We start from the raw sequence: 26,687 nt of genomic DNA, 5'->3' as shown, positions 1-26,687 counted from the left end.
TATCCAGAGAGTTCTCTGAGTCTATAACTTTGCTGCTTCTGTTCCTTTGTATCACACTGCTCATTGGTTGACTATACCTCCAAAGGTATGATGTGTTCCACCCATCCCATTTTCTTCCTGTTTATCCAAGACTTAATTCTAAATTGATTTAGAAATTTACATATATTTTTTTCCTTCTTTTGACAAAGGATGAGGTATAAACTTTATGCTGGTTTTATTTAGATAAAAGGTGCTGCCTGCCTGTTGGCAAGCCTGCTCCCCATTCACAGAAGTAGTAGCATATGAAGAGTGAGTCAAAGTTTGTTGCATTTTCTTGGGGTATCTAATGTTCCATTTGAGATGGTGGAGAACGTAACCTGATTATTCCAAAACTATCCCCTTAAATACACCCATCTCTATTGAGTTTGGTCAATGAAGATTCAAACAGAAGTTTTCTTTTTTATTAGTATTTCCAGTTTTTATCCTCTTGTGAACTTTCATACACATCTCATTGGAACACTGGAAATAAAAGATCAGGAATTTCAAATCTGCTACTATATTTGCTAGAGTTTTTGGTCATTTTGTCAAAATGTGCCACATTTGTCCTCATGGTAGAAGACTCTACCATCACGGCCTATCAACATTTGTTTATTCATCTGAGTCATGGACCACATGCTATTTCTAGTATAGTAGTTTCTACATAGAAGATGGCAGACAAATAATTTATCAAGTTAACAAAATATTTTTGTGGGAATTTAAATAGTATTTGAATAGGCTTTTGTGATTAAGATTAAAACACCAAAAAAGACAAAAGCATTACATACATAAGCTTTTGTAAGCACATATGTGTGCATATACATATTTATAAATTTACTGAAAGTGTGATTTGCTAAAGTGACCAAAGATTTTTATTATTTGCTAAAGGATCCAAATAATTTTCTGGTAGACATATGTTTCCTGGCAAAAGCCTTCATCTTTTGGATTGTATTTTTCAGTTTTACCTAGTGAGAAGGTATAAAAAGTGGCAATTTGGTTAAAAGCCAAGACAAAACTAATTTGTTGCATATACTCCATGAGGACCAATAATTGTGTAGAGTCTCTTGGGATAGATAAGCCCTCCAAAATAAGGATATGTAGACTGCTTGTTCGAGACTCTACTGGAGTAGTCTATTTAGGGAAGACAATGATTCACTGGGGTCATGATATGATAAAAGTGCAGAGTTAAGCTAGAAAATACTAATGCTAGGTGTATTAGTTTCCTTCTGCTGCTGTAACAAATAACGACAAAATTAATGGCTTCAAACAATGCGATTATATCAATTTATAGTTATGGAGATAAGAAGTGTGAAATGGTTTTCATTGGCTTAAATGAAGCTGTCCATAGAATGACATCTGGATGTTCGTGAGGGAGGAAATCGAGTTGTCTTTCTGGCTTGTCAAAGCTGTCATATCGCTTGGCTCAGGGTCTCTTATCACTCCAACATCTACTCCTATTGTCCCTTATCTTTCTTTCTCTCTGCTCTATCATTACATTGGCTTCTTTGACTCTGACCCTGCTGTTCACCTCTTTTAATAAGATGTGATTATAATGAGCCCTCCTGGATAATCCAGTATAATCTCCTGATTTTAAGATCCTTAACTCAGTCACATCCACAAAGTCCCTTTTACCATGTATGGTAACATATTTGCCGGTTCTAAAAATTAGGATGTGGACATCTTTTGAGAGGCCATTAACTATCCCTACCACACAAGGAAAATCAGAAAACTCTTGAGACAGGAGGAATAATTTCATCACTTTTAAAACTTCAAAAGCTCCAAAAATAACATTATCACTTTATACATGTGCTGACCACCAATACATGGGCATTGTATACTAATAACTGAAATCTGAGGGTGTGTGTGTGTGTGTGCATGTGCACACATGTGTATGCATGCATGCATGGTAGAAATAATTGAGACTGATGGGGTAATCTTTAAGTGTGCATCCATGGTTTGTTGGAAGCCATAAATATTTCAGTTACTAAAAGATGTCTGCTTTTTAAAATTAAAATTCTTCTTTTACCCTTTGCAAGACAACTTTCCAGGTCCTTTTAGGTTATTTGGCAACAAGATGATAAAGATAACAATAAGTGATTTGCCATCATAAAATTATCAGTGACCTTCACTGCTCATCACATGCTTTAGAGAGAGAATCTGAATTCTAGTTACCATCTGGTGAGTTAGGGCAGAAAAGAGTAGGAGCCAAATCTCCAGCTTCAAATTAGTGTTTCATTATCAAAGACAAAATTGGCTTTACTCCTACCCCAAATCTAAACTGTATTTAGTTGCAAACACCTAAGCAGGTGCCAAAATGCATAATCTTATTTGATCATGTGGTTTTGCAATATATGTTGAAATATTTAATTAAACGTGAGTTATGTCCTTGAGAATTCTATTTGCTGAAACTTAAATACTGGTAATATAAATTATACTAAAAGGTTAGTTATACCTCAAGCTCATATGAAGTAATAGTGGTATTGAGGGTAAGGAAAATAGACATAACCATTTTGCCTCTAAAGGAAACAAAGTAAGCTATTTTCAAAATAGGAGATGAAATTATACAAATTACAACTAAGAAGGGCAGAGGTTTTTACTTTATGGGATTAACAAATAGTCAGATATATTGGGGCACTACCATTTAAAAAAAGAAATTTGAGATTTCAAATGTTTGAAAAACTTTCAGAGATTTTACAGCATTGTAATGTTAAAATCTCACATTATTTTGTTCCATTAGAGACATGGTAAGCATAGAAAGCGCACAGAAAAATACACAGAAAATCTTTATGTCTGTGGTGATAACAATAGAGGATATTTTCCATTTTCATTTTTCAGAATTTTCATACTTTAATGCATTAATATTCCTTTACTATTTAAATTAAAATGATAGCTAAAAGTTAAAGTGGCATGTAAGGAAGGACTAACTAGATGTTCCAAAATACTTTTTAAAAATAACTATATGTAAAAGCCCCTAATATGGCAAATATGCTATTAATTATTACTTACAGATCAAGATTATCAGGTGTCTGTTTTTGATATATTCATTAGCTCTAATAACCAGAAGGCATTCTGAAAAACCTGCTGCTTTGTTGTTGAGTCTGTGGGACAAAAGACAAAGACAAAACCTGAAATAAAACACAGACACAATTTGAACACTGAGATAAATCCCGAAACCTCAACAACAAAAATTAATAGCAATTAATTTTAGAACATATAACATAGATACAGAACATATGTATAATTACATAATCACATATATATGCCATGTGTATTTGGTAAACTATATACCATTTGTGTGTGTGTGTGTGTGTGTATATATATATATGTATATATATATATATTTTAAAGATTTTATTTATTTATTCACAAAAGACACAGAGAGAGAGGCAGAGACACAGGCAGAGGGAAAAGCAGGCTCCTTGAAGGGAGCCCGATGCGGGACTTGATTCCGAGACTCCAGGACCATGCCCTGAGCTGAAGGCAGACACTCGACCGCTGAACCACCCAGGCATCCCTCATTTGTATATTTCATAATGTAAGCACTTTCAGAATAACTTTTGTTTCCTGTATTAAGATCAAAGCTTAAAGAACAATGGCAGGTACTGATGAGGGACAAGTAGCTACAATCACTATTGCAAACAAAGTGGAAAGAAAGTAGATCATGTAGACATCCCAACTTTAATGGAAAATTATCCAAGTAAGAATTTTACCTTGTATGTTCCATCCCCCAAAATTGAAAAATGGATTGAAAAAAAGGCATGACTTAAAATTAAGTAATACATTTTGACATCATCGTTTTGATGCAACCACTGATCACCAGCCACATCAAGAGTCAAATAAACCTGTGAAACACTTTCCTTTTTTCACCAAATAACAAGCCCAGGAGACACTCTGTCATATACTTGGGTTCTTCATGCCGCCATTCCACTCGCTGTGTACAATCTGCATTTTCCCTTCACCCTTTTCTTTCCTACTGTTGAACCGAAAGCTTCATGACAACAGCAACCAATCAAAACAAAATTGGCATCGATAAACTTGCTGTACATCTACTCTTTGTCCTTCATGCCTTTATCTTGTTTAAAAAAAATAAACAAGCATCACTTAATGATGATATTAGAAGAGCTGGACTATTTTTAGTTCTAATTTAATTCTTCAAAAATTGTGAAATATTTTTCTTGTTTATTGAAACATGGTTTTACTTTCATTTTTTGGGGGGGTCTATCTTTGAACGTTTCACTAAATGATCACCTATTTCAACTTCTATGATGGTTTTTCCTCTCTTGCTTACAGTAAAACAAAAAAAATTAAAGATTTTATTTGACAGAGAGAGCACAAACAGGGTAGGGGCAGACAGAAGAAGAGAGAGAAACAGACTCCCCCCTGAACAGGGAATCCAATGCAGGGCTCCATCTCAGGATCCTGGGATCATGACCTGAGCTGAAGGCAGAGCCACCCAGGCGCCCCCAAATTTTTAATCTCTATCAGAATTTACCCAACGGATACAAATAGTGGATTTCTAAATGATTAGACAATCCATTCCAGATTTCATTTGCAAACAATGAAGAGTACTTCGACTAAGTAGTTCTATCAGACATAGACAATGACGTTCTCTTATAAACGAACCAAAAAATGTTTATAATGATGCATGTTTGTTACTCTGCATATATTCTTCAAACTAATTTAAATTATTTACATTTTTCTAAAACTGTTTTTGAAAAGACATAAAGAATGTGAATATTGCTTGGTATTTTAAGTGCTTTTACATTTTCACAAGGCACAGACCCTTTTACAATGGCCCAGGATGGGATGATGGTCTGGGATGGAGCTGGAGGGAAGTAATGGGGAGAGCATGAAGTCTAGGGTAAGTTTGGGATGGGGGAACTGAAGCATGGGTTAACAGCAGTATTACTTCTTGCCTCCTTTACTTTACAACAAGAAGGAGTAAAAATCCTACAGAAGAAGTCTGGGATAGGGTATAGGTTAGATATTGCACAGAGCTACCAATAGTGTAAAATTGCCAATACATTTTTCAAAAGCTCAAAATATTGTTTATTTTTGACAATGATAAATTTTCCCTAGCACCCACCAGTATGGCAATATCTAAGGGTTGTGTGGCATATATTAAAATTACCTATTTATGGGCTCAGTCGGTTGAGTGGCTGCTTTGGCTCAGGTCATAATCTCAGGGTCTTGGATCTGTTGCTCCCTCTGCCCCCGCCCCCCAACTTGTGCACTCTCTCTATCTCAAATAAATAAATAAAATCTTTTAAAAAATAAAATAAAATTACTTTCTTTAGACAGGATAGGAGTTTATGTGATTTTAATGTCATTACTAAATTATGTAATTGGTGAGTGAAAGGTAGACCTTGTCTTCTAAGAAATCCCCCACAGAAACAAAAGTCATATATAGTGGTTATCAGGGAATTCTTCAATACGAACAAAAACTGAAGGAGGAAGAATGAAGAAAATCAAGTAGTAACTCAAAAATTTTAACCAAGATTCCTCCGTACTTCTTGGAGGCCCATAGCTGGCTTATAGATCACAAGGTAGTGTAAACAGAATCATACCTTCCTGCCCAGAAGATGTCAATGGCCAATCCCAGGAACCTATAAATATGTTATATTCCATTGGAAAAGGGACTCTGCAGATGTGATTGAGGGTAAGGGCTTTACCACGGCAAGATTATCTTGGGTTGTTTGAGTGGGTCCAATCTAGTCACATGAGCTCTTAAATGTAGAAGGCAGGTAATGGGTCAGAGAAATGGGAGCATAAAAAGTATTGGCTGGTCAGCAGCTGGTTTAAAAATGTGAGGGACTCTGTGTAAGGACCAGAAAGAGGACTACCTGTTTCCCAGGTGACAGCCAGCAAGGAGACAGGGACTTCAGTCCTATGATCTTGAACTACATTCTGCTAGCACCTGAATGAGAAGGAGCTGGATCCTCCTGTAAGGTCCGCCGAAAGAAACACAACCCTGCACACACCTTGGTTTTAGTCCAGTGAGATCTGTACTGGACTTCCATCCCTAGGGCTGTAAAATAACTCATTTATGTTGTTTTAGGCCACTAGTCTTATGATAATTTGTTATGGCAGGAATACAAGACCAAGACACAAGCGCTTCCTAAAACTGCATGCAATATTTGTATCTGGTTCTTTGCTGATGAAAGAGGGTGCATATTTCATCCAAAGAGCAAGAATGAATTGCATGCTATTATCCTTTCCCATTGGGTAGGGCTAAAAACATCCTTACGCACTATGACAGCACAACAATTTTCAATTTAGATATTCAACTGGTAAAAATGTGTTTTGTGACAAATAAGTGAACACAGGAGCATACAGGTGATTCCACTCTGCCCTTCCGCCCTGTTCGCCTTACCTCTAACATACCGGTCACGTGCCATGTTTCCTATGGACTGAGAATTGTGGCTACTTACTTGGAGTGGATTGCGTGTTCCTAAAAAACAGTATCTTGTTTTGTTGTGTTTTTCTTTTACCCCTTCAGAAACTCTGTCACACTGTGCCTAGCAATGGTATGTTCTATACAAATATTCACAATCGAATCAGAAAAGTAAGGTTCTATCTCAAGAAAGTGACCTGGACTACCTACCATTTGAAATTCTGTCCAGACCAGTGATACAGTCTATATTTTAATTTATTCTTTATATATCTAACTCATCATTTTCTGTAAAAAAAAAAAAAAAAAAAAAAAAAAAGGAGAGCTCCCAGATTTCTACAGGAAAAATATCTGAGTGCCGTCAGATTAATTTCCAAGATGAGTGTCTGGACGGACCACAGGGAAATACTGACAGAGGAGTTTGGACATTTCCCACTGATCACCTTGACCTTCTATGGAATGTTTTCTATTTCAGCATGGCTTAAATCCACACAGGCTCCAGTGAAACACAGCTTAATATTCAGAAATGTAATCACAAGCTTAGTGATATTTATTAAACAAACCATTATGGAGCAAACTTTATTTGGATAAACCACAAGATTCAAAGATAGAAGAAAATCCTGGGGGTAAATGGATACATGAACAATTAAACAGGGGGTGGGGGCAGGAATTTGATATAATCTCATTTTTTTCCCTAGGTTATTTCATAAGGACTGAAATTCTGGAGTGACAGATGCTGGCAAACAGCAGACCACAGAAAGGATGGTGACCAAGCATGGCCTTACATGTGGTAATCTGCTTCGCGTTCAGTCTTATTTAAATATTTCATAGCATATCTGGAACTGGTGAAGCAGTAATAAAATGTACAGAGGTTTCTCGACACAGAGGTGCTCCGAGCACCCATACAGATGGAACGTGGGAAAAAAAAAAAAAGCCTAAAGAATTTGAAGGTGAAAAAAATAAGAAAATGAGATTCAACTTGAAATGATGTGAGGGAGCGTGTCTGTAGGAAAATAATCAGAAACAGATATTCAGTGGAAGAGAGACAATTGGAAAGCGGTCAAACCAAACAGGACAGAGAAGAGAGGATCCTCAACAATAAGTCAGAGGAAATTGAGATACTATGACAATTCAGGGGAAAAACGAAAAATCGTCCTGGTGGCCATATGATGTTACCTAACAAGAAAATACACCTGAGCTAGAATTCACCTTGAGACAAGGTCCTTTCCTTTCTTTTTTTTTTTTCTACGCTGAACTCATAGGTACTGGAAGGAATTCAAGAAAGAACAGCAAATACAATTAAGAGTCTAGAGGGATTGATTTATGTAGTGAGGGGGAGAAATAAAATATGCAGTCCTTGGCTAAAGACTTCTGGAGAGAACATAATTGTCAAAAGTCTTTAAAGGATTTACATACTGAGTCAATCGAGGGTGATTAAGTTCAGTAAAAGGGAGTCTAGGCAGCATCTAGGGAGATGAATGTAAACGCTAATGCTAGAAACATTTTCCTAAGTTTGTTAAGACTAAAATCTAAAGTGTTTCAAAGGGTGCTGATTCGAAAGTCTGCTGTTGTTTTGTTGGTGTTTTTAACCCATTTTGAGATTTATGCTAAGTGCCCTAGGGAGGTGGTTGTTGGAATATTCATTATAACTGACACTCTCTAACAGATTACCATGGTCCTCTGAGGCCTTACCTTCCTGGTATATAAATAACTTCTAATTTTATAATCCCAGCTTTATCATAAGTTTTGATATCTGGTAGGGTAAACCCTCCTACTTTGTTCTTCTTCTTTAAAAAGGCTTGGATGTCTATTTTGTCTTTTTAAATGTACTCTGTGTACTTACTGATTTTAGTTGATTAAAACTAAATTGTTGCATTAGCCTCCCCAGGCTGCCATAACAATGCACCACAGACTGGGAGGCTTAGGCAACAGAAATTTATTTTCTAACAGTTCTGGAGGCTGGAAGTTCAAGATCAATGATAAAAAACTTAAATATAGGAGTGTAGAATGGTATCATCATGTAAAGTTGTATTAACTTGAGGGACCGTTACTCAACCACTAATAAGAAAAATGGAATTATTTAATTAGTCAAGTGAATTAGAAATAACTCTAATCACGTTAAGTGATTATGTTAATGATAAAAATGCATAATACCTACATATATTTATACACACATACATGATGGCTATTGTTATTCTGCAAGAAAAGTGGAAAGTGCAGATCAAGGCATTTACTCCATTTTGATGAAGTTTTGGAATATAGGTGAGGTCTGGAGCCTACGACCAAGAAAGAATTCTTGAGACGTCTTTGGTGCAAAACAGTGGTCTTATTAAAGCCCGGGGACAGGACCCATGGGCAGGAAGAGCTGCGGCCCCGGGCCTGTGAGGGGTGGCTGGTTATACACCTGGGAGTTGGGAGGGGACTGAGGATCGTGTACTCTCTAAGGAATTTTGGAAGCAAGGTCTCCAGGACCTTTAGGGGGCTGGCTGTTGTTGGGAAAAGGTCACTTATTGCCATCTAATAAAACCTGAGTCAAGAGACCCTTCAGATATGTATCAGTGGGCCATGTGCTCGGGGGATGATCACCAACTCATACCTTGGGGGTCTGGAGACCAAGGACATTTCTAAAGGAATTTTTATATGTTAAAGTAGATTCACAGGATCTTGGGGGTCAGGCTAAGATTGCCTCTTGCCTTCAGCAAAGTATGAACATCAAGGCAGCTGAGTCTTGAGGAATGTCCCTCTGCCTATTTCAAAGACTTGTCCATGTGCTGCTCCAGCCTTGTGCTTTGTCCTCCCTCAGCTAGTCCTCTGTTCCCCCATCATATTTATTTATTTTTTCTTTAGAATGCAACATTTTCGTGATTTAAAAAATTTAATGCATAAGAGACTTTGACTTTTTCATTTTTAAAAATTAGTGTCTAGAATTAATTGAAGAAAAACATGAAAATTTGACTACAGGTTATTTCCTGCTGCAGTGAATAGATGCAACCTTGATGTTCAAAAACAGAAAATAATGACATAAAATCCAGTATAAAATAGTCAAAATATGTAGTTAGGTTAAAAAAAATGTTTTATTAAATTGTTACTGTTGTTGTTGTTGCTGTTGTATGTGTGTGTGTTTACACATGGAAAGAGAACTCTCAGTTGACTCCCATACAAAACTGTCAGGGCTGCAGGGTCATGATGTATGGGCTCATCAACATAGATTTCCATTCATGAAGGCACAATTGACTGTAGCCATTAATGAGTGTCCCACCTGATAATAGCAGCAACCAATACTGATCCCACTAAAGCACTGCTGTCATGGAGGCCCACCCAGATTGCAGGTTAATCACATTGAAAAATATTTCTAATGAAAGGCAGTGATTTATTTTCACTATAATATATGCTTGCTCTAAATATAGATTTTCCTTCCTATCTGCAGTCTTCTGCTTACACTACTATCTGTAGACTTACCAAAAATATTTTATTGACTTTCATATTCCACACAGCAGAGCATCTAACTATAGAGTTCATTTTAGAGCAACGAAAGTATGTCAATGGGCACAGGCTTATAAAATTCATTGGCTTTATTATGTTTCAACTGTCTCAAAGCAACCAGTCTTATATAATGGTGGAATGGAGTATTTTGGGTGGCAATACTTTACAGGGCTAACATAATCTTGCCAAGATGCAATATGTACTTAGAATCATTGACCAACATATTGGTGCTGTTTTGGGATCCGTGGGTCCAGGAATCAAAATGTAGAAGTCAGAATGATTCCTTTCTTTATTGCCTATATGATTCACTAATGGATTTCTGCTTCTTGTACCCTTAGCTTTGGGCTCTGCTTAGAAGAGTCTTGACTTCTAAAAAGGCAACGTATCCAATGATGGACACAACAATAATTCTAGTAAAGTAGAAGCAGAGATTGCCACTTGCCACTTTGGGCTCCTTCTCTTGGCCACAGAATCAACAGGCAAAGAAGGAGGTCAGACAACTGGCAGGGGGGATGAACCTCAGTATGAGAGGAACCCCTGGGGATCCCTGGGTGGCGCAGCGGTTTAGCGCCTGCCTTTGGCCCAGGGCGCGATCCTGGAGACCCGGGATCGAATCCCACGTCGGGCTCCCGGTGCATGGAGCCTGCTTCTCCCTCTGCCTATGTCTCTGCCTCTCTCTCTCTCTCTCTCATAAATAAATAAAAATTAAAAGAAAAAGAGAGGAACCCCTGTTAATAGACACAGAAACTGGTTGTCACTGCACAATGAGCAAGGAGTCTGTCTGGAATTTAGATCTTCCAGGTTCTGACTTAATATTCCTATGTATTCTGAATAAAATTGCATAAAAATCTATAACAATCCCTTCTAACTTATGAGAAATGACCATTTTTTTCACACTACTATGTAAAAAAACCCAGCTCCAGAGGTGTTTGCTGACAGCAAAAGGAATATGAAATATATAGTGCAAAAAGGGCATTCATAACCATCAGTTATGACCATTTGATCAGCTTCAGATGAGGACTATAGCAGGCATTTCTTTCTTACTGTGTTCTGGATATATGTGCATGTGTGTGCACACACGTGTGTATATGTGAGTATACTGACCAATCTTTTGCTTTACCCCCATTCCTTCTCCTATCCAATACTAGATGTGTTAATAATGATTAAACTGACATCTCTATATTTAAGTTACAGGATAGCAAAGCAAAACTGTGACTAGAAGAGAAGTAAGTGTTCAACCCCCCAAAAATAGATATAGTGACCTGGGACTTTGTAGATTCTTTTCTGGGGAAAGCGTTTGTGTGTTCTTGTTGTATAAGGTAGAGTTACATCATGACCTGATTTTGTGACTCCCTTCATTAAGACGTTAGCTACAATTGAAAGAAGTACCTACTGACACTCTTTGTCCTATGCTAAATGGTTCCCCTAACAAGTTGGTGTAGTTGGAAGCAGGGTTTTAGTATCCCCTTCTTTTTTTTTTTTAATCCCCTTCTTTATACTGTTCTTAGTGAGAGCTGGCTAAAGGAAGTTTTGTGACATTCCCTAGGCAGAACTGAAGTAATTGCTTCAACCAAAGGATTGTCTTCATTCTCTTCTGCACCACATCCCAAGTCTTCTTCACTGCTATTACTGCTGCCCCACAATCACCGCTGGCCCATCATCAGACAGGTGGCTGCATAGCCACCGAGGAACAGCTCCCTGCAGGTTCTCCAGCTACCTTTTCATGGGCCCCTTTCAGCAACCAGATGTGCTCCGCTATACTAACTGGTTGGTGACTCCTTTCATCTTTTGGGTCTCTTTTTCCACTTCACCTTCCCTCCACTCAGCTTCCCCCAACACTACATAAAGTCTACCGTCTATCATGACTTCTTTACCCTCAGTTCATACTCCTGATGGAATCTTGACAGATAAAAGATAATTTAAAATTCTCTTATGCTACCCTTTATAAGGTTTGTTATAGGTGGTAGATGAACTTTGTAAAAAGAAGTTGGACGATTTCTTTCCCCCTTGTGCTCTGGTATGATACAAATAAAAATAAAGATTTGAAAGAATTCATCATGATATCATATTCAGCAAGTTGAGACATTGATGCTTCTTATATGATTATTTATGTATTATTTGTTTCATTTGAATCTTCAACCTTATCAAGGTTTTCAAACTTCTTTTTTGTAAAATTGGGTAAAAATCTGTCTCATAATTCATTTACTTTACTCTGTATCTTTGATTTTTTGCCATTATAATATTTCCACATTTTCTTGATTAGGTTAATCTCTGTTGTATGTACATTATCATTGCTTCCCTGATAGAACCAACTTACTTTTATGCATTAATTTGTAGAAATTTAGTTTATTACTATTCTATGTTTTTATTGATATTTTTATTTTTAATAACAAATTTTCATAACTGCCTAAGGTAGATTTTTTCTCTTTTCTAAAACTTTCACTTAAATTTCTATTCCTCTTATTTTCAACATACCTGTTCTTAATATCTTGTTCTTAAGGTTCTGAATTTTCTCTTCTACTTTTGAGTAGTCCATGGGTTCTGCTATGTGGTGTTGCCACTATTGATATCTTAAAATACTTTTTATTTTGACCTTTTTATCTCAAGGGCTATTCTAAGGAGATTTTGTAAATTCTCAAATAACAGTGTTAATGTTTTCTATATTTGTCATTAGTTTTTAATTTAATTAAATGGTAAGTTTAAAGAGATTGGAAACTTTACAGCTACATTAGGAAAAGGAGATCTAAAATATAAATACTTAAGTACAAAAGGAACATAATGTATTTAGACTTATAATAGAGAAAATTTTCTAAACTCAAAAAATTAATTGAATATATACATGAAAGGACACACATACACTGAGAAAAACTGATATGAAGCAATTAAACCACACTAGCAAAATTACTACTATATTTTTAAATATGAAAAAAATTGATAGTTAATGAAAAATAACCAACTTACTTGTAAGGTGTATTCTCTACAACAACAGTCAAATGCAAGAAAGCAATGTACAGATTGCTCAAGGAAAGACGACCTGATTAATTTTATACCAACTCGGTTATGTATTATGTATGCATAAACACGGTGAGATTATATACAAAAATTATGATGTTAGACACAATTAACAGAAAATCTAACTTAAATTACCTCAAATAATAGAGAGGTATAACTGAAATGTTCAGATTGGAAACTATCAATCATGGTTGTCAGGTTTCCAACTCCATTCCTCTGAGATTTTCCTGCCTCTGCTCTCTCACAGAACCCACAGGCTGGTAGAAGGTGGCTATAAAATTTCTGAGCCTCATTTCCATGCATATAAATTTCTTTTCTTTTTTTTTAGTTTTTATTTAAATTCTAGTTAGTATACACTGTAATAAAACTTTCTATAGAAATAAGGATTACAGGTGCCTTGGTGGCTCAGTCAGTTAAATGTCTGCCCAGGGTCCTGGGATTGAGCCCCACATCCAGCTCCCTGCTCAGCAGGGAGTCTGCTTCTCCCTTTCTCTCTGCCCCTCCCCTGGCTTGTGCTCTCTCTTTCTGTGAAATAAATACATAAAATCTTAAAAAAAAAAAAAGGAAAGAAGGATAACAACTGTTTTTACAGATGCTCCTTATTAAGAATGAGCAATTTTATTCCAGAAACATCTGCCAAATTGATGCTAAACTTGGTACCATACGCATTCATTTAACAGATGTTTCTTGATTGCTTATACTCTTCCAGGTACTCTTCTAAACCAATACACATGTTCAGGTGATGCTATGCATCAATTGGTTTAGGCCTAGGTTCCTGGACCAATCGCTGTCAAATAGATGGAATTACTCTTACACCCATCAGGATGACACCTCAAACCAGGACCGTGTAGTGGTAAGCACTGACCTCATCATTTGTAGTATTCCATCATCACCTGTATGATTTGTTTGATTAAAAATTTGACAAGACACTTCATGTAGTATAACCTATAGTACTGAATTTGCTAACTTTCAGCTAATTAACATTTATATCTTTTATAACATTTATAACTTTTATATCTTCAAGGAGTAAAAACAAAGGTATATTTTAAATATTCTGAAGAGACGTGGAAAGATACTTTTGAAAAAATATAAGAAAAGTGTTCTCTTAAACAGTTTTAAAAATTTTAGTGTACTATTTTTGCCTCTCATACTCAATGATGGACTGGGAAGTTATCTATCAGAGAAAATGTATTTACAGCACACTTACTAAATAAGCTAAAGAAATATACACACCCCAACTCAAGTCATTCTTACTATTAGAAATAGCTAATTGACCATTATTTTAAGCTAGAATATATTTGGAAAATATGATTATAATTTTTTCCATAATTATATTTCTATTGTTTTCCAAGAAGTTTTGTAACCTAAACAAAACTTTTATAATGATAAAAACTTATAAATACAATTTAGCCCATGAATCATCATGTTAGTTCTACTAAACCACTATGGCTAATTCTCTTTTGAAAACTTTCCAGGGAGAGCTTGATTTTCCTTCTCAGAATATGATCCCTGGGTTTAGAGAATTTATGGGCCCTGTAGTTGAGTAACAAAAATTGAGTAGATGATGTTTTGATGGCAGTTGAACTAAATATTTTGTAGCTGTTTCATAAAAAAGAAACTCTGGGGATTTCCTACTAGTAAGTGAAGAATAACTAAAATGTCAAGCCTATTGTTTTAAGAGGTCAGAAATTATATCTTAAGTTGTCTAAAGATATTGTTTCTCAACAAAGGAGATATGGATATGAGAAGATATTACACTAGATTTTTAATTCTCATAGTTGTTTGGTAGAATATTTGAACCTTTATTGGAAGATAAAAATAGTTACTCTTAGAGAAGACTAGGGAAGATGGTGGATTAGGAGGATCCAGAACTCACCTCATCCCATAGACACACCAAGGCAATAATTAAATCAATTCAACTAACTCTGAAAATGACCTGAAGACTGGCTGCACAGATCTTCCACAGCCAGTCAGAGAGAGGAGGCCACGCTCCTCCAAACAATAGGAGTGGAGACATGATCAGGAACTGAACCCCTGGAACAACTAATCATAAATGGTACACATATCACAAGCATGAAGGAGTGAGGGGATATGGTCCTCCCACTGGCTTCTTCAGCCCTGAAGAACCAAACAGGGAAGATGAGTACCCATAATGTCTCACTTTGAAAATCATCCAGGCATAACTCCAAGAGAGCTAGAAGGCATAAGAAATTGAGTCCATACTACTAAAGAGCCAGCAAATGAAATAATTCATCCAGTAAATGAAATAATTCAGTCCCTACCATTAAAGAGCCAGCAAACAAAACAATCCAACAGAAGCAGCAGTTTAAAAAGTGCCTGGGCTAGATACATGAAGGAAAATTACTGGCTGATCTTAGAATGTGCGCTGGAGGGGAAAGGATCTACAAGTAATTCCTCCAAGAACAAAAATATTGGCAGGCACCATTTTTCTTACCCCTGCCCCAGAAATCCGGAGGCCTGTGGGAAGCCAGTGCTAACACTCTATATCTACCTGGCTAGCACTGTGTGACCATCCCATCCAACCACCCACCTCTAAACCTACTAAAAGAACTAAAAAAAAAAAAAAAGAAGAAGAAGAAGAAGAAGGAGAAAAAACAAAGCCTAAATTTAGTAGAAGGAAGGCAATGATAATAGAAAAGATAAAGCCAGGGAAGAACAGGTGGCTCAGTGGTTTAGTGCCACCTTTGGCCTGGGCCATGATCCTGGAGACCCAGGATCGAGTCCCACATCAGGCTCCCTGCACGGAGCCTGCTTCATCCTCTGCCTGTGTCCTTTCCTCTCTGTCTCTGTATCTCTCATGAATAAATAAATAAATCTTTAAAAAAAAAGCCAATAGCTAGTTCCTTGAAAGATAAATAAATTGATAAACCTTTAGCCAGACTCATCAAAAATGAAGAGAGAGAGAGAGAGAGAGAGAGAGAGAGAAGACTCAAATAAATAAAATGAAGAATGAGAAATAACAACCAACACAACAGAAAAACAAAGAATTACAAGAGAATAGTATAAAAAATTATATGTCATCAAATTGGTCAACTTAGAAGAAATGGATAAATAATAAATAATAATAATAATAATAATAATAATAATTAATAAAAGATAGTTAACCCTTATAATAAAATTCCCAGGCTTTTGATCACTTTTACACAAATACCTTTAAACTTTTTATGTTTATTGAATCATGCCCTATTAAAATTCTACAATTTAATATTAACTTGCATTTTGAGAGATAGGGAAACTAAATATGGCAAATTCTCAGAGCACTTGATGAATAAAATATTAAAAATCCTGGATTCCTAACTAGTGACTCACTGAGCTATGTTGCCTACATGAATTAACTTATGAAAATAACCAGAATGACTTCTCGATTATTCACTAGTTGTGTATTTTTGGGAAAGTGCCTTGATCCTTCTAAGCCTCAATTCTCTTATCTAAAGTGGCACTATTAAGGCCTACATTTTCATTTAATAAAGGCCTAATTAGCTGATTAAACAGCAGTTATAGTTGAATCAGCATAGCCATACAGAATACTTTAATCCATAGTATTATTATAAGTGTTAATCAGCATAGCCATACAGAATACTTTAATCCATTCTGAAACAAGGTATAGGCTACATTTAAAAATAAGACCCAAATATTGCTTATTTCTACTAAGGTCAGGTCACCTGTAGTGATGCTCTTGAACCTTGCATCCACACTGGAGTCATATGCAGAGATTTAAGAATTACTTATGTCTGGGATCCAACCCTGAAATGTTTATTTAGTTGTCTTGGTTATGAATGACATAGACAGTGGGATTTTAAAAGACTGACCTAAAAGATATAGATTATTTTAATTTATCCCAGAATTTTAAAAATTATAATATGTACTATAAAACTTGATTAAGAAGCAGCAGATTTAAGCAGCCTTAAATATAAATGTATAACTCTAATTAGCAGGGGCTCACCTGTTTGGTATTCCCAATTAACTCTAAGTCCCTATGAAACTCAAATTAATGATCAGGTTCTTATCTTGTAGACACAATGATAAACTTTAGCTTAGCAAGACCAATATTTGGCAATACTATTCCTTCTCTCTCTGCTGAAATAAAATTGCTCTTTTATATAAAAACAAATAATCTGTGACTTCCAGTTAGGTTGCAGTTCAGTCATGGTCATAAAAGTTGAATACATTAGTGAGAAAAATATCTCAAGGAGACGCCATAAAGAGCAGAAGGAGTGGTAAATAATACAGAGGTAGAAGTAAGCAAAAGTGATGTGCTTGGACTTCACTGTCTTATTCTATTCACCTCCTGGGTGATCCCATCACTTCCCAGACCTTGATTATCCTGTATATGCTGATGTGTTAAAGCTGCCACCTGCCCAGACTCACTCCCAATCTCTATACTTACGGCCAAGGGTATATGTGACATACCTAATTACACATCCCAAACCACTTCAGAACCATTGTAAGACTAGATTAATCCCTTTCTACTCCAAATTCTTTCTTCTTCATTTGCCCGCTCATTAAATAAAGCCTGTAGTGGACACTCTAAAAATACTGGGTGAACCTCCAGCCAAAATTTATCCAGATGTCAAGACTGATGAAGCCTCACTTGCCCCAAGAGGTCTGGAACCATTTACTGTTCACCTAATGAGGTTTTATGGGGAATGCAGGGAGCTCCCAATCAGGTTCAAAAATTGCTTGAGAGAATTAGGGAAATGAGACTGGCTTGGCTTTTAATGTGATTAAAAGCTTAAGCTATGGCGACAGTTCTCTTGTTTGGTCCAGGTCTTGAGTTGTTTGGACTTCCCAGTGGGCGTTCAAGGAGGGAGGACCTGGGGTTTCTTATCAATTTCCCCTGATGTGGGGCAGAAGGAAAATGGAGTGGTAGGGCTTGAAACCTGTCAGTCACTATTGATTAAGTGTGAATCGTAGTAATGATTCTGACACCAATTTTAAGGATTCACTTTTGATGTGAATTTAGAACAGAAATTTAGAACTTCCTGACCACCCATGCAAATCCATGGAATGCATTGTAATCTTGACAGTAAATCTTTATGGATGCTACTTTTATTCTACACATTATAATTAAGTGATGTTATTCCCAAGTATAAATGTAGTGTAGCAAGTCTGTTAAATAAGTAGACACTGGTAATCATTCACAGACAGATAATAAACTGCAGGAGAGACAACACTGAATTTGAGCTAACCTGGAAACATTAAATAATACATATATGATAGATTATGTACATCTATTGTATATGATAGATTAATAGACTAGTGCATATATCTATGAATATACCTACACATACATAAAATATAGTGGAATATTGTATTTAATATTCTACTAAATAAAAATGCAATGCATAATGAATTTGGGGCCAATATACAGTGATCTTAGTAAAAACAGGCATGTATGACACCTGAGAAAAAGATATTCCTGTTAACTTCTGTTTCTTTAGATACTGTCCCTTGGTGATGCTGAATCATTCATATACTCTTTGGAATAGAAGGTGAAAGATTGAAACTGATGTAAATAGTTTAAAGTTGTACCACGTGAAAAATTAAACTTTTATTTTTAAGGAGGACTGGTCTTTAATCATGCTGTGTTTTCTCATTAGTATCTTCATGATTTTTTCCTACAGTTCAAATCTCAAAAGAGAAATTTTCACTGCTAAGAAGTGCCTTAGTAACGTAAACTGCATGCATGGTTAATATTACCAGAGTTGGCCAGATTTGATGAAAACAATTAATCACAATAGTTCTTGCAATGGCAGAAATGGATGGATTTAATTTTTAATCTTTTTGAAAGGGTGGAATAAAATCTCTTGGCATTTCTTAAGATAGCTTATTGACAAATTTGTAAGACAATTAAGATAAATATTTATAATAAAGTCTCTGCTAAATTATTTTACTATTGTAAGCATTTTGACCTTAATTTGCTAATAGTTTTTTCCAAAAGTGGATTTGGCAGAAAAGATGTCTTTGAGTGTATAAATAAAATATAGACTGAGAGTGATAAAGTAGATTTTTAAAATATATAGCATATAAAAATCTACGGTTGTTTTATTTTAATTCTGTTTGTTTCTATAAAATTATATCCAAAAACATATATTATTTTTTAAAAGCTTTTATTTATTCATTCATTCATTCATTCATTTAGAGAAAGTGTGAGCTAAGGGAGGGGGAAAGAGAGAGGGAGAGAAAGAATCTCAAGCAGACTCCATGCCAAGCCAGATGCGGTGCTAACCTGAGCCAAAATCAAGATCCGGACACTTGACTGACTGAGCCACCCAGGCACCCTGAAAATAAACATTATTTTCATAAAAATACTTAATTTCTTAAATTGAAAGACACATTTGCATAATCTTGGGAAATATAAAAAAGTCTGCCTCAATGATGTTAGCTTATTTTCTTTTGCTGTATAGACTTATATAGTTCTATCCCAATATAGCTATTTAGTAGAATCTAGCAGAGAATCATAAATATTCAACTGAATGGATAAGACATCCAACAATATGCCAGGCCTCACTACCCTGAAGCCCTCCAAACACAAACAGCTAATGATGCTAGATAAAATACTGCATGTTTAGTGAATGGCTTGGCTAATGGAAGAAGAGGTCTCCAGATACCTTGAACAACTGAGCAAGAAAAGCCAGTCCCATGAGGTTGAAGACAGTGATCACTGCAGACTCCTCCACAGGACTTAGGCCTATTCAGGTTCCTCTAGTCTTACTACAAAACTATTTTAGTTTTATGACAAGTCTCTGAGGTAGGCACTATTGTTATCTTACTTTACAAATGTGAAGCCGAGATGCAGAGAGGTTACAGAACTTGCCCAAGGTCCCACAGGTTGTAAATGGCAGGGGTGAAATGAACACCGAGACAGGCTGGCGCTGGAGTCAGTAGGCATAACCAGTTCATGAGTTACAACTTCATGGATCTGAGACAACAACAACTTCAAAGGCTGATGTTCAGAGAGATCAACAAACAATCCAAAGTCATAATGAAAGAATAAGACAGAAAAATGAGAATAAACATATTTTGGGGCACCTGGGTGGCTCCATCGGTTGGGCCTCTGACTCTTGGTTTCAGCTCAGGTCCTGATCTCAGCATTGTGAGATCGAGTCCCCCATCAGGCTCCACACTGGTGTGGAGTCTGCTTAAGATTCTCTCTCTCCCTCTGTCCCTCCCCCCAAAAAGAATAAACGTTGCAAAAAGATCTAAATGGGACTTGAGAGGGTAAAAGAAAAAAGTTATTGAAAGTAAAACTCACCTTCCTTTAATAGACATTACTTCGGTAATCTGTTAGTGTTGAACAGAGTGGAATGTTGAAATTACAGATTAGGCGAAATGTGCTGTGTTTTTCTGTCACTAATTTAGGAAATGAAAACCCATTTCCACATTACGTGCTTGTGCGTGGTAAAATGTAAAGCCTCATGGTTTCCTGCTCCCTCAACATCCCAGTAAACAGGCTCTGAGCACCTGCCAGAGGACCAGGAGCAAGTGTGATAAGGCTGCCCCCTGAGGCCATAACCCTTTTCCACTGTGACATCCACTATGCCAATTAAATCTCATGCACATTTTTGCTGGTGTAACTCCTCTCTGACCCACAGTAAAGGCACTTGCCCAAAGCTCCCTTCTTTCCCTTCCTCTCCTGCTCCCTCCTCTCTTGCAGCTCCCTACCTGCTTGGCTAGGTACACTCCCCTGCTGCCCACCTTGTGGCCCCTCCAGGTGTGCTGGGACTGCCTTTCTAGGACCTGTGAGTACAAGAAACTTCATCTTCCCGAGTCTCTCCTGCGTCCCCTCTGATGGCAGCACCCGATGGACCCTCTCAGGCTGCTTCATCTTCCACTTGCCACATCTGACTGCACAGGTCAGAAAATTATAATCCTATGACAGGCCCAGGTGGAGGAGAACCAGAATATTGGAAAATATTTGTTCCCTGGAAAATATGTATATTGTACTACAGATATTCTTTGACTTAAATATTTTATTATTTCCCCAATATTTAAATACATTTTAAAAATTTTACTTTTACTGTGTCATCACTGAATTTTCAAAAGTCTGCTTTTCTTATAATTAAAAAAATCTTACTAATAAATCAGTACATTTTATGTCTCTGTTTCTCTCTCTCTCTCTCTCTCTCTCTCTATATATATATATATATATATATATACAGTCACCATTATTCACATGAACTTGGTTGCTTTTCCTAGACTGAGATGGTCATTTCCATTCTTAATAATTACAAACAGAAAAATATTAACAAATTCCACTATTTATGAGTGGATGTTTTCTTCTACTTTGAAAGATGTAAACATACACAGTAAGATAATTTTATAAGTGAAAATCAGAATGATCATTGAGAATGTCCTAGACATCAAAGTCCAAGATTAAATATTACTTTCATTATTGAGAATGAAATTAGTAATTCAAGTGGCCTTAGTGCTACCAGTAGTATTTTGGGAAAATAATAGAAGTACTGAAGGAAATATTTTCTGTTCTTTTACCAGGTATTAGAATAACGATTTGCAAATTTTGGCAAAGAGACACCAGGAGAGAAATGGACCGAATCCTAAGGTCTAGGCTTCATGTGCCTGGTTCATAAAATCTATGCTAACACCTCCACAGGGCCTTAAAAAGGAGAACATCTAAGCTCCTTTTTAGGATTTTTTTAGAGTATTTGTAAAAGAAAATGAATTTATTTTTCTCACCACAAATTACAGATACTAACTTTTCTTGAGTCACTAAGTATGACTAATATGTTTCAAACAGTCCTTGCTGTTTTCTTCAATTCACTCTTTCCATTTTTCTATTCCCTATATTCCCTATTTCTATTGACTTTTCATCTCTGTGCCTTATTTATTATACAATAGTCAATGACTTAACGCATTGCATGCATTATTATTTATTCTTTACATTTCAGGAGAGTCAAACAAATTTTTTTATCTTTGGGAATTCTCTCTTATTTCCAAAACTGTCTTTTTTCCTAACTTCATAAACTACCATTAAATCAGTCTTAAATTATATTAAAATGGGCTTCTTAATGACAAGCCTTTAAGTATGGATAACCTATTATGCATCAGACATTTTATGCATCTTGCAATAAGAAATCCCATCTTGGGAGATCAGGTAACTTGCTGCAGGGTTCTCCAAGGAACAGACCTGAGTAACCAGGGTCTGTGTGAATGAAAATTCTCCAATCCTCAAGTTACCTCCTGAAATTACTGGAGGAAGGAAAAGCAAAGATAGGAATAGAAAAAAAAGAAGCATCCAGATGACATTTGCGAGAAATAATTTCTCCTCCCTTTGAATGCCCAGAGTGCTTTATCTGTAATTAAACTCATCTCTTTTAACAAACATTAATTAAAATTATAATAAAAATATCTACCACTATTGAGTTCTTACTTTGCCCCTATGCACTTTCTGAAGGGCACCACATGCATTCATACATTTAATTTGCACAACCTTTTTATGAGAGTGCTGCAATTATTATTTGCAATTTACAATGAAGAAGAAAAAAAATTAAGCAACCAGTCATGATCACAACTGGCACATAGCAGCAATGATCCGCCGTTTCCTGAAGAAATCAATGAATAAGCAAATATTTTTGATCTTCCAAATTACTGTATTAGAAGGTAGGAAAGTCTCTAAAAGCAAGTATGTTTTCTGATATTTTTATTTCCCTAGGTTTTTCTTTTTTTTAAGATTCTATTTATTTGTTTGAGAGCGAGAGAGAGAGAGAGAGAGAGAGAAAGAAAATGAGTGGGGGTAGGGGAGAGGGAGAAGCAGCTTCCCCACTGAGCCAGGAGCCCCATGTGGGGCTCGACCCCAGGACTCTGGGATCATGACCTGAGCTGAAGGTAGATGCTTAACCCACTGAGCCACCCACGTGCCCCATATTTTATTTTCCTAAGTTTTCAATGTCAGTAGCAATAAGACGGTTGAGGAAAAGTAATTTTTTAAAGATTTTAAAGTATGAGCTAGCAAACATCTCAGGAGAATCATGTCAAATCTTATCAGTAACATATAGCACATTTCATTTAACCATGTACTTTTTACCCCCCTTTCATCTCATTTATAATCTGACTTTTCTCAGTTTTATTTTCAAATCCCAAGGGATGTTTTGAGTGTTTCTTGGTTTCCCACGATGCCGTGCATTTGCTCTCTGAACAGATGACGGAAGGACAGGGAGTGGGCTGACCAGGCTGAGATCACACTTGAGCTAGTAAAATTCAGGATTAGAGCCTGAGGACCACATGATCCTGCATTCATCTCCCTCCGCAACAACCATTAAGACTAATTAGCCTCAAAAACAAACAGAACAATCACAAAGCCTAGTAATTACTTCATTCTTCTCATGACCAAGGAATAGAGTCATAGGATCATCAGACTATAAGGATCACAATTCAATAACCAAAGGAAGGAAATGAATAGCCCTTTGCCTTAAAAAGGTAAAGGTGAAATCAAGGCTTGCATGGGAAAATGAGACCTTGCTAAGGGAACACAAACAGCTTAACTTTGATCCTTTCCACCCGATTCTTCACAATCCAGAGAGAGATTTCCCTTCCTCACACATGGGATCCTTTCAACACAAAATAAACAAGTACACTGTGGTGTGTTTCTTTTTATTTTAAGCTATTCTATCTGAAGTGATTTTGATGCAGTTCAAATGTATGTCATTAAGCATGTAGGGAGCTTGTCTTGAAACAAGCAGTAATTAGGTTCAACATTTCTAAGAACACCATACAGTAGGGTCTCACACCAACGCTCTGGCAAAATGTATATAAAGTGACCAAACCAGCTACTTAGACAATGGGATATTTGATTGAAAAGACAGTCATGTACAAGAAAGTAAAAGAGGGAGCATAGTTTCAAATTACCTGGGTGACTACTAGAATTTATATTTCAGTGTTACAGGGGATTTCAGTCATTCACACATCGTTAATTAAGAGGAAGACTAGACTGAGAACTATCTTGTACATGGTCAATTATGAACCACTGATATAATTTCAGGGACCCAGATATACCTGAGTTTAGTCTGGAATGGGCATCAGTTATACGTATTTTATAGAAACATTAAACTGTGTTACATACACATAGACAAAGTCTATGGTGCGCTAACCATTTAAGAGTACGAACAAAATTTTTGAAACCTTTATTTTTTATTAAGTAGCATTACTGGAATTCACATTGCCATTTCTTGCAAGGAGGACTATTTATAATAAATGGGAGATGTTCTTTCTCTATGAGCCAATTTCATGTCTCACACCAATGGAAACTCTTTCACAATCACAAATGATACAAATCAGGTCTGTTAGTATTTTAATCATGGTCTCTTCTTGAAAATGAGGTTGAGGGCTGGTCAGGACCAGAAAAGAATTTTTATCAAATCTATTAGTTTGAAGGAGAATATAAAGAGAACCTAAGTATTTTATTTAAGCATTCAAACATTTTCCTGCTTAGCATCAGTTTGTCTTAATTTTCTATCTCTTTTGTTTTCTCTTCCTGCAACTTGTTTATGTACTTTGTCTTGTATGAACTGAAAACCAGATTGTATTGGGAAAATCCCAAATTCCAAAAAAATCAGTGAATGTCTTTAGTTGAGAATATACAATGGATTACTGATTGGGTCATATTTCAGGAAACCTGTTTTAAACAAGTTGTTTAAAGAAAATGAAATCCAATTTATTACTACGTCTTAAATATTGCAGAGATCTCTATCCTGGATATGTTAAATGTTTCTTAGCATTTTCTTCTATAACAAAATATTTCCTCTTCTCTATTCCCACAAATAGGAAAACAGGAAACAAAAATAAAAGTTCTTAATATCATGTGTAACTTTTTATTGCAATAGAGCTTTTAACCATGGGGATGAAGTAATCAAACAATACAACTTAACTTAAACTTAAAAATATTATGCCTATAACATATACTTATATTGCTTAAAGACATAATAAGATTAATGTGATATTTATGATTTGATATGGTATGCTTGTTTTTTTAAAGATTTTATTTATTTATTCTTGAGAGAGAGAGAGGCAGAGACACAGGCAGAGGGAGAAGCAGGCTCCATGCAGGGAGCCCGACGTGGAACTCGATCCTGGGTCTCCAGGATCATGTGCTGGGCCGAAGGCAGGTGCTAAACCGCTGAGCCACGGGGCTGCCCTAATACGGTATGCTTATAATAAAAATTTTGGTTTCATTTTAAAAGATGAAATCTGGGATTTACATTTTTACAATAAAAATATTTAGCTTGTTCATATTTTAGTTTTTAATATATAAGCATATGCAAGCTCTAGACTGATTTAAACATTAAAATTATGTTTTAAAAAATATCACAATCTTTAATACAAAACCATGAAAATAACTTTCTTTGCAGTGTCAAAAAGATTTTAGTTAGCATCTGTTTTCATTATGCTCAAATTCTGATTATTTTTCAGTAGGCTTTTCCAATTTATTTCTTCTTTTTTTGCAAATGGTACTCACTTTTACATTAAATTGTAACATTTTAACTAATGATCACTTGGTAGATTAAGACAGATAAAGTATATTTGGACAATTGCATATATGCTTTAAAATACATTATCATTCATTTACTTTTAAAAATGCATACTGTTAATCATGCCTCACACACACATTTCTCTTTTAGAAGGTTCTTAAAAATACCCTGTCTCTCCTCTTTATTTTAGTCTTTGGAGCACAAGAACTTTTCCTGGATCTGCTCAGCTTTGGGTGGAATATCTGACTCAAAACATGTGTTCAATAATTGTTTTGATTGTTCAATAAATGGAGTCCAAATGGTTTTGTATGTACGTAAACTATATTATTATCATTCCTAATCATTTCTTTCAGAACAATATTTAATCATGTCTTCAATGTTGTTCACTTATTAATTTATTTTTTAAATATTTGGATAAGGAATTGGCTCTTCTCACTTAAGTAACAACCACGGTCAATCCTCTGTGTCTATGCTAATCCTCCTGAATATAGCTAAGATCTCACATTCCTACATTTTAAGCATGTGTCAGATTCATTGGCTGGGATCTGAGCTGTGGCCTTTCCTTAGCTTGTACCATCATCTTGTCATCATGCTCTGATAGGACAAAATTCAGAACTAAGTATAAAGAGCTTTTCATTGATTAAATAATATATACATTTTGACTTTCAGAGTGGCTTGCTTTATAAGACAGGAGATACCAGAAGCATCTATTGAAGCCGGAAGACTTGAGCCTCACTTACTTTGCTTCCCATGTGCAAATCAGGTTCGGACTCCCTTCCCCATCAGCTAAAAGTGAATATCTATACCCAGGTAATACAAGATGGCTGTGTTAGTTTATGACTATCTGAACACACTAGATAAAGTTACAGTAATATGGAAATTGGCAAACTATCATCTGTGGTCCAGTTGTCTGCTTTTGTAAATAAAGTTGTATCAAATCACAGGCACACACATTAATTTATGTGTCTTCTATGACAGTCTTCAGCTGCAATGGGAGAAGTGAAAAGTTGCAACAAAGACCTCTGGCTTGCAAAACCTAAAATATATACTATCTGGCCCTTTAAGAAAACAAATGCTGACCCCTCTTAATAATTAACACTAATACTTACTATTACTAATAGCAACAAAAGTCAATTTCTACAAGTCTAATTAAAACCACTTGAAATACCCATCAAAGGGTGATGCACCATAATGCTTATGCATAATGCACGCATAATGCAAAGTACGGTTGATTTTGCATTAGCAAGATAGCTAGTTTTTATCTTCATATGCCCAACCTG

At 36.0% G+C, this 26,687-nt stretch overlaps 1 long non-coding RNA gene across 1 annotated transcript in view; it reads right to left on the bottom strand.

Annotated features, from left to right (window-relative positions):
* The window catches only part of LOC144284276 (uncharacterized), a 309,163-nt gene that overhangs the window by 158,344 nt on the left and 124,132 nt on the right, over nt 1–26,687 (bottom strand). The gene's annotated exons all lie outside the window — the stretch shown is intronic.

The sequence above is a fragment of the Canis aureus genome, chromosome 15, assembly GCF_053574225.1.
Source record: "Canis aureus isolate CA01 chromosome 15, VMU_Caureus_v.1.0, whole genome shotgun sequence".
Taxonomy (NCBI): Eukaryota; Metazoa; Chordata; class Mammalia; order Carnivora; family Canidae; genus Canis; species Canis aureus.
The sequence above is the reverse complement of the archived record's forward strand: the minus strand, read 5'-3'. Positions and strand labels throughout refer to the sequence as shown.